Consider the following 9271-nt stretch of genomic DNA (forward strand, 5'->3'; position numbering starts at 1 on the left):
GGTCACTTTTTCTGCTAATTGAGAATCATAAACCTTCTTTATTCATCTTTATAAATGCATCATTTCTTTTGCTCACCTCTAATTAGAAAACCACAACTGCTTCATTCATTAATATATTGGTACATGCTTCATTTTATGCAGTTCCCGACATGAGATGGGTATAGATAGAACCTTTTTGGACAATTTTGGTCCAAATCGCATCTTCTCAAAAGCGATTCATGAATCAAACATTACATCATTATGTCCATTTCAGACGCTGTGTACAACAGGACACCAAAAATGCAACGTATCACACCTTAATCAACCATAAGCTACATCACCTCTTTGCATCAACATGTTCACAGAGGTAATGCATTCAGACCTGTGGAGCAGTGAGAAACAGCAATCGCACACGTGTTCTTCAGCAGAAGGCCTCTCTAGTTTCATCTGCTGTAAACAGTAAAGTGTGAGTGTAACACTGTGGGATCGTTCAGTTGGCAGCAACCAACAGATCAAAGCATGAACCAAACAGTCAAAAAACCAGGAGCCAGTCCTGCAGCAGCCAAAGTCAGATTAAGACAGAAAGCATTGATGTTTTAGTCATGACTTAGTCTCTAGTCTAGACTCTACTCTTCCTCCTCTTGTCATGTGAATGTGGCACCTGTTCACGTCAATGATACATTCATATTAATGTTAATACATTCATAAACGTCTGGACTCTAATCGGTCATATGTGTTTCTGCTCAGTGTTCCCTGAGGATTCGCCATACTTTCAGACGGGTCAGACAGGAAACCAAAGGTTGAGTGACTTTCACTGACAACGTGACGCCACTTGACGTGGCGTCCTCAGCTTACGCTACGTTACAAGCGTACTTATTTAGTTTGTTTGCCAAAACCTAACCGCCACCGTTTCACAAGGTGAACCACGCGTTACATCGTTAACCGCCACGTTTTAAAACACAACGTTTACCACGTGTCACAGCGTCACCAGAGACCGTTTCTCACAGTTAAACTTCATAAAAGTCTTCTGCTTCAGGATACGGTATGAACGAGATCAAGTGTGGCAGACGCAGAACCATCTGTGACTCTCTCTCTCTGTTTGTGAGACAAACTTTCATCAGAGCTGGAAAACTAAAAGTAGCAGCTGAGACGGGCCTTACCTCTCTGTGCTGCCGGCACCGCTTCACGGACCAACAGATCTGGTGTTTTTAATGACCATGCATCTACATGTAGTTAGGACGCGCTTCACTTTGAGAATAATAATTAGCCAACTTGTCTTTTGACCTACATGGGGGCTGTTCTGCCACTTCATTAAAATGATTAAAACAAAAATTAATGACAGAAACTTCCTGCGGTCTCTGCTGGTTGCCTGGCAACTGCACAGAGCCAAGAAATAGTTTGGCACACAACCGAACTAACAGAAATTGGAAGAGCTGGAATTGGAATATTTTACCAATACTGTTTTTTTGTTTTTGTTTTTTTGGTCTTTCTGGATTATTGTAATATAGGATATTCTACGACAACATGAACTGACAGCTATGGAGACGACACACAACGCCATCCGTTTCAGCTGCTCTTCTCCAACGCATGCCAGACCCGGTTTGTGACCAAGAAGCCAAGTTCTCCCATGAGCGAGCAGGGCAAGATTAACCCATTATGAATTCAGATTTAAGAATGTCGCATGCCAATTTGTATTCATCGTTATGTTAATGCGTGCAAATGTTTGGCTCGTCACCCTGATCGCTGTACACAAGATCAGGTGAACTTTGAGTCCAGATGTGGAGCACCACTGAACTCCAACATGTTGTTTACAGAGAGACCGCTGACAAAACACGATTATTTACTAACTGGGAGGAAAAATTCAGTGGGTGCCAAACGCACCGAGGCAGGGAGGGAGCCGATACTCGCTTTTTCTCCCATCACTGAATGAATAATTAACGTCACATTTTCTATCATCACATTAGCTGAACACACACACACACACACACACACACATGCTTACAGTTCAAACCAGGTTGCAACACTTCTTTTTTCCCTCCCACTGTTTGCGTGAAAGGTTTTTAATGTTTCCGTCCTGCAGCGGCGAGGCTCATTAATCCTGACTGGAGGTTCACACCTGCACTCTCAGGTGAGTCTTCCATTAAAGGATAAGCCCATTTGCCCTGCTGTCAACAAATCACATGAAAAGAACGGCGTTAGTCCGTCTCTCAGTACTTCCCGTTCGTGTCTCTCAGGCTCACTGAAGACGTAAATCTTTAAAAACATCGGTAATCTCCTAAAACAGCTGCTCACTGTAGTTTTTATCAAACAAACGGGAGGAATTTTCAGCGGCGGATTAATGCACATGTGGTGCAGAGCTGTGTGTCATAATAAACTACAATATGTGTGTTCATAGCGATGAACCCAGTGCAACAGCGCGGCTCCTTGGAGTGTTTTAATTGAGCTCTATGGAACAGAGATATCAGGCTGTGATACACAGTCAGTACTTGTTAGAGGAGACGTTCACTGTGGGATCACAGGAAGTCGCCGATGCGGCGCGAAAAATTTGTAAATTGCAGTTTTCATATCCTGGAGAGCTAAAAGAAGACTTTGTGTCCTTTGGTGGAGGCCTGAGAGGGGATCTGGTCTCGGTCCTCCAGGAATCTAAATCCAATAAGATACAGGCATGAATGACTTTCTGTAGGGCAGAAACAAGATTTGAAAATCCAAACATTCTTATCAGCTGAAATACAGTTTCATCGTGCTCATCATTCCATCCTGTTGAGGACAGGGAGGCTGCTTCAAAACTGTTACAACGTTTTCCTGCAGAGTCTGGTCAAACTTTTCTCTGAAATAAATCTCTAAAGGTAGACACAGCTAAGAAAAATCAGCCATGTCTAAATACAATAAATATGAAGCTAGAGCCAGGAGACGAATAGACGAAAATAGGAAACAGCTATGGCTCCTTCCAAAGTTTAGTCTTCCTCACTTACAGGCTTTATGTTAAACTTAGCTATTAGTTTTAGACTGAGCAAAGCCGGGACAGATCCAGGTTGAATTTGGGTGACTTCCAACAATTCAACAAAATCAGAGGGATTTTCACCCAAATATGGTGCTAAAATAGAATTACTGCACAGGTGTACTTCAAAAGACTTTAATCAGCCCATATGACACCAAATGGGGAGTGATTGTCCACCAGGGGGCTCTGTGGTTTAGATTAAAGTGTTCTGACTACCTTGAACACAATGGAATCTCTTTCTGTACCTTTAAGCAGCAGCTGCAGCTGCAGACATTCACCTGCATTTTCTCCAGAAATCCCCCATTCTAGTTTGTTTTATGTTGGTCGACCGATCAGTGGTGACTTGCATATTCATCCCCCAACTGTTTCTTCAACTAACTCGATTTAAGTCGACCGACACGAACTTGTACAGATGTGTCAATCTGATCTGTTCTTATCGACATTTTTGGGGATAATTTTCTGTCGCTATTTTTAATGAATGTAGCTATTTAGCTAGCTATGTAGGAAGAGCAGGTCCCTATTCTTCATTCAGCATGCCAACCTCCGATTGGGCGACTGCTTGTCCAACCAAGAAAAACAGACAATTGAGAGGTTGACTGATCAGTCTGAACACACGTACAATAGACCGTGTGTTCTGTTTTATTGGATTCTACAGTGACAAGAAGGTTGTGTCTGGTTACATCTTACTGGAGAGTTTCATTTATTTTGATCCATCTGAGGTTTGGTTCAGGGGGTGCAGGCGTCCCACAGTGAGGTCATTGAAATTCTCCTTTCATCCTGCCTTTATTTCCCAGCAGCCACTGCTGTTTGTTTCCCTAAATTACTTTGAGATGTTGGGAGAGCCAACCCTGTGTGTGTGTGTGTGTGTTGGGTTGTTTTGATCTCAGATTAACGTGTACTAAGAGCTGCTTCAGGTGGGCGAAACAGATTTCCTGTTCCAATGTTATCTTATCTAACGTCAACAGACTGTAAAAAAAACAAACTTGAAAAGTTCTATTTATTTTTATTGTTTTCTTCAAGTTTTGTACTTGATCCAAACCTAAAAGTCGAAATTATGATAAAGCACATTCACACCTGAATGTAATCGGAGGAAACAGGCTGCAGGAGAGCATCCGGTCTGCTGAGGTGTCCTTCGAAACCTCATGCATTCCTACTGACTCATGATTTGTAGAGGTCCCATAAAAATGAGTCATTACTTCCTTAAAGTGATGGATCTCATGTCGAAGGACCAATCTCCGGTGTCAACCAGTGGGATATTAGTTATTGAGGGAAAGAGTAATTTATTTTTATAAGGACTGTATTGCTTTTCAGTTGCATCTACTAGTGCAGCAAAATGAATTGCCATTACCTGACTGAGGGAGCTGGAAGAGAGTGATAAATAAACCAGTCTAGCATCATCAGTACGAAAACAATGCCAATGGAAAGTCAGTTAGGATCCTTTTTTGTTGTGGACACGTAATTGGATCCAAGTGACGTAGTAATATTATTGATAAAGTCCACTTATATTGGATGGGTCCAACAAACTGGGTTTTCAGGCATGAGACCGGTGTTTGACACTGGATGTCCCAAAGTGTGACGGTTTTCCCTAAACCTGTACGTTTAGTTGTCTAAACCTAACTGTTGGTTTAGTTGCCCAGACCTAACTGTTGGTTTTGTTGTTTAAACCTAACTGTTGGTTTACTTGCATAGACCTAACTGTTGTTTTTGTTGTCTAGACCTAACTGTTGGTTTAGTTGCCTAGACCTAACTGTTGTTTTTGTTGTTTAAACCTAACTGTTGGTTTTGTTGTCTAAACCTAACTGTTGGTTTTGTTGTCTAGACCTAACTGTTGGTTTTATTGTGTAAACCTAACATTTGTTTTGTAACGTAATGTCGCTGTGTGTCTGTCAGCTTGATTTTGGATTTCTCTGACGCCTAGTGGACAAAACAACTAGACATTGGTTAGCCTTTACATTGTAGCAATGACTTTGCAAATGCACTTGTCCATAGAGTCAAACAGCAGCGTATGCCCACAGAGGACTGAAACACAGAGAATAAGCTGAGGGTAGCTGCAGACAGAGCTGAGGCCATGGCCTGGTTCAACCTCTCAACGCTGGGATAATGTAAAGTGACAGGCTGTGTTGTCCCCGCAGAACTCAGGACCTCTGCTCTCCTTGGGGAAGCTGTTCTACTTAACAAACACACAGCATCAAAACTACTGAGCCATGATGCTGAGGATCTAAGAGGCCCCATGAAATGAAAAATGCATGTCGTAATCTTGTGTCCTGGGGCTTATCGTTGCCAGCTGTTGCATGTACCATGTTTTTATATCATGTATCATTTTCTCTTCTGCCATGGTGTCATCTCATGAATGGCCTTGTTGGTCTATCCATCTGCCCTCCACTGTGGTCCAGAACAAAATATCTTAACAACCATTTCATGGATTGCTATGAAATTTGGTGCAAACACTCATGGTCCCCAAAGGAAGAAGCCTAATAACTTTGGCGATCCCTGTTGTCGTTCCTACTGTCAGTAACGTGAGATTAACATTTGTGGTTTTGAGTGAAACGTCTATCAACCATTGGACTGATTGCCAAGAAATGTGGTGCAAAAATTCATGGTCCCCAAAGGATGAAGCCTTGTGACTTTAGCAATCCCCAGATGTTTTTTTCTGGCGGCACTGTGAGATTTGCATTTGTGGTTTTAAGGGAAATGTCTTGCAACCGTCGGACGGATTGCTAAGAAATCTGCTACAGACATTCATGGTCCCCAGAAGATAATGCCTAATAACTTTAGCAATCCCAGTTTTTTTCCTCTGGCGGCACCATGAGAATAACATTTGTGGTTTGAATAAAACGTTTAACAACCTTTGGACAGATTGCCAAGAAATTGTGGTCAGACATTCATGGTCCCCAGAGGATAAAGCCTAATAACTTTGGCGTTCCCCAGACGTTTCTTCTGGCGGCACTGTGAGATTAACATTTGTAGTTTTGATTGAAATGTCTTTCAACCGTTGGACGGATTGCCGATAAATTTGGTTTAAACATTCATGGTCTCCAGAGGATGAAGCCAAATAACTTTAGGGATCCCCGCACTTTCATCCACCTGCTAGCAAGGCTGTAGACTGTTTTTCTCAGTCTGTCCAGCTAAAGATGTCTTTGATAAACAGGACAATGAAGGGACTTGCTTTTCATAAACCTAGGGTTAGGGTAAAGCTTTTGTAACATTTTTAATTAAACGTTTTTGAGTAAATAAATTGTGAACCAGAATCTGATAACCAGAAAGATTATGTTCATTCTGCAAGCATTGCCCTTAAGACCATTCATAATTGATAAGCTCAGCAATTTCTGAGTCTGTATCCAAATCCCACGATGCCTTCTGAAATCATTAAATCTCCAGCGTCACAACAATGTAAGAAACAGTGTTTTTGTTTTGTACTAAACTTTCAACCTCAGCGCCGCTCTGTAAGGAATCAACTCTCACAGTATGATTGTTCAGGCCGAATCTAGTGCCAGTGCATTAAAGTACAGAAGGTTTCATGTGAAAAAAGGAACGCTCATAGAATATTCAGGACGCTGCTTTGAACTTTGACCATGCATGCTGACTTTTTGTCACTTTTCCAACTCTATTTTCGCTTCTTCAGCTCTGCTGTTCTTAATAATAATGGATAATAAAAACCTCATTCAATACAGTTTAAAGCATTATAACCACGATAAATAACCACTAGATTCCAGGGTGAGGAAACGTGTTTCTGTTGTGTAAGTTGTGTGACCCAACCCTTAACAAATGCTTAGATTTTTATGTTCTGATATCAAGTAAAAACCAATGGCAACCTGGAATGGAATACATTTTTCTAAAGTTAAAATACACAGCACTAAGTTAATGGACTAAAACATGCAAAACTGCTGATATGGTGCTTTAATTTAAAGGTGTACCCCTTTATATATATATATATATATATATATATATGAGCTCCTTATTGAGCCAATTAGAGTTTTGCTCTTTGAAACTGAGGACATTTTGGAAAGTGACGACATTTGAGGTTAGTGAGACATTTTTAGGAAATCTGACAAATGTGGAATAGGAGGACATTTGTAGCAATTGGGCACATTTTTTAGAATTTTTTTTTGTAAAGAAATCTCTCCAAAAGGCTGTTTGATGGTTGACACTTGGTTTTAGGGTTTAGAATAGAGTTTAGTTTAAGCCGGGGAATGTATTATTACATCAGTGAACATATATAAGTACAGAAGTACAAATGTGTATGTGTGAGAGAGAGCTGACTTTGTAAGACAATGTAAGATAATTTAATCCTCCTATTTGTATTGTAATTCACCGTGAAATGTTCTGTTCCTGACTACACACACATTTGACTCGGCACAGCAGGAGTTGGATTCATATTCAAACCCAATGTGTGTGATGATGCACAGAAACGTGTTGAAACAAAGCGATTACCATAGTAACAAGATGTTTTTACTATTGTTAAATTGATTTGAGGGCCTGGACGAGCATCTTGTATTTTATCTTCCTCTCACACGCAGAGATCAGTGATGTCAAGAATAATTCATGTTAACTTCAACAAAGCCCATTTATCTTCTCGCCGACTCACACACAGTTTGCACACTACTAATTAACTTCTTCTGAGGAACTGTAACATTAAGACTATTGTGTTTCTGAGGTTTTCTTATAATAATCACACATTCACGCTTCATTAATGAGCTGCAGAGCCACACATATACACTTGTGTAGTAAAACAAAAATAGTCTACAGTCATGCTAGTGACTCTGAGGCGGCACATGTTACTCCCCCTTAAACCACAAACTGTCTTTGGCCGCGCCGGGGAGCGTTTTGAATGTGATGCGCTAATTTAACGCCGTAGCACACACCGGACGTATCACACCGACAATGGGCGGATTATGAGACAATGGGCCCCTGGACACAGACACTAAAAAGGCCCCACCACCTCTGCTACATAGGAGCCACCTACACAGACTTGTTTGTCACTTTGTAGTTGCCACGTATCTGTCTGTGGTTTTGTCTCTTTGGAGTCATTTTGTGTCTTTTGTTGAGCACTTTTTCATAATTGTTGCGAGTCTCTTTGTGTCTCATTTTTTGTTTCTTTGTGGTCACTTTTCTGTCTCTTTGTAGTTGTTTCCGTCTCATTGAAGTCAGATCGTTTCTCTTTGTATTGATGTTCACAACGTTAACCCCGTGTTGACTGCGACCGTGTGTCGTGCCGGTGGGTTTAGAAAGTGACGCAAAGGGCACAAGTTGGTCGATAAAGTACTCTTTAAACACACAAACACAAGATCGATTTATTTTATTATATTATTGGTTATATATATAGATAGCTGTATTTTCCAAAATGTGAAACTATTGCTTTAAAGAACTGAGCAGCATGATAATCTCACTTCATGTTTTACCCTTTTAATGACTATTTGGACTTATGAGTATAATGATGATAAATGGAAAAGCTGTTAATCTCAAACTTTTAGCAGCGACCGGACAATACACCCTCCCGTCTGACTTCCTGTTAACTCTCTCTCTCTCTCTCTGTCTCTCTATCTGTCTCTCTCTGTCTCTCTCTCTGTCTCTCTGTCTCTCTCTCTCTCTGTCTCTCTCTCTCGGCCATTAAGGCGTCTGCTGGGAGTGTGGATTGAAGTGAGAAAAGATGAGAACACATTGATTTCCTGTCACGAGATTACACACCACAAGATGCACACAGATGCACATTCACACACCACATTTACTTCAAACGGCAGTACAAGTACGAGAACACAAACAGTATGCATAAACATGATCACATCTTCTGTCACACACACACACACACACACACACACACACGGTGGCAGGCAGAGTGTGGTTTGGGTGGCTGAACATTAAAAATGCATCAGAAGCCAATTAGCATCCGTCCGAGGCTCCGTGAGGAACGGAGAGAGACAAGAGGAGAGGGGGAGAGGAGAAAGTGATAATGTAAGAAAAGAAAAATGAGCTAAACATTAGCCGTGTAAGATGTACACAAATGTTACATAATAAATGCCAGTGTTTTCAGATGCTAGTTATGAACCGGTGCTGACATTTAACATTTAAAAGTTGCAATCTGCTCAAAGAACAGCTGGTCTAAGTTTCAGTTTAGACCAGCGGTCCCCGACCTGGAGGTCTGGGCTCCCCTAAAGCTTAGTTTATGGTTGCCGTAGTGAAAAATGCTGTGATGCACTGCATTGAATAATTGTTGTGCAATACTCTATGCATCATTATATTTGTCCCTACCAAATAAACATTAAATAATTTAAACTACCAGTGTAAAAAAGTGTCTGA

Source organism: Cebidichthys violaceus, unplaced genomic scaffold (genome assembly GCF_023349555.1).
Source record: "Cebidichthys violaceus isolate CVI_PGR_0920_01 unplaced genomic scaffold, fCebVio1.0.p SCAF_19, whole genome shotgun sequence".
NCBI lineage: Eukaryota > Metazoa > Chordata > Actinopteri > Perciformes > Stichaeidae > Cebidichthys > Cebidichthys violaceus.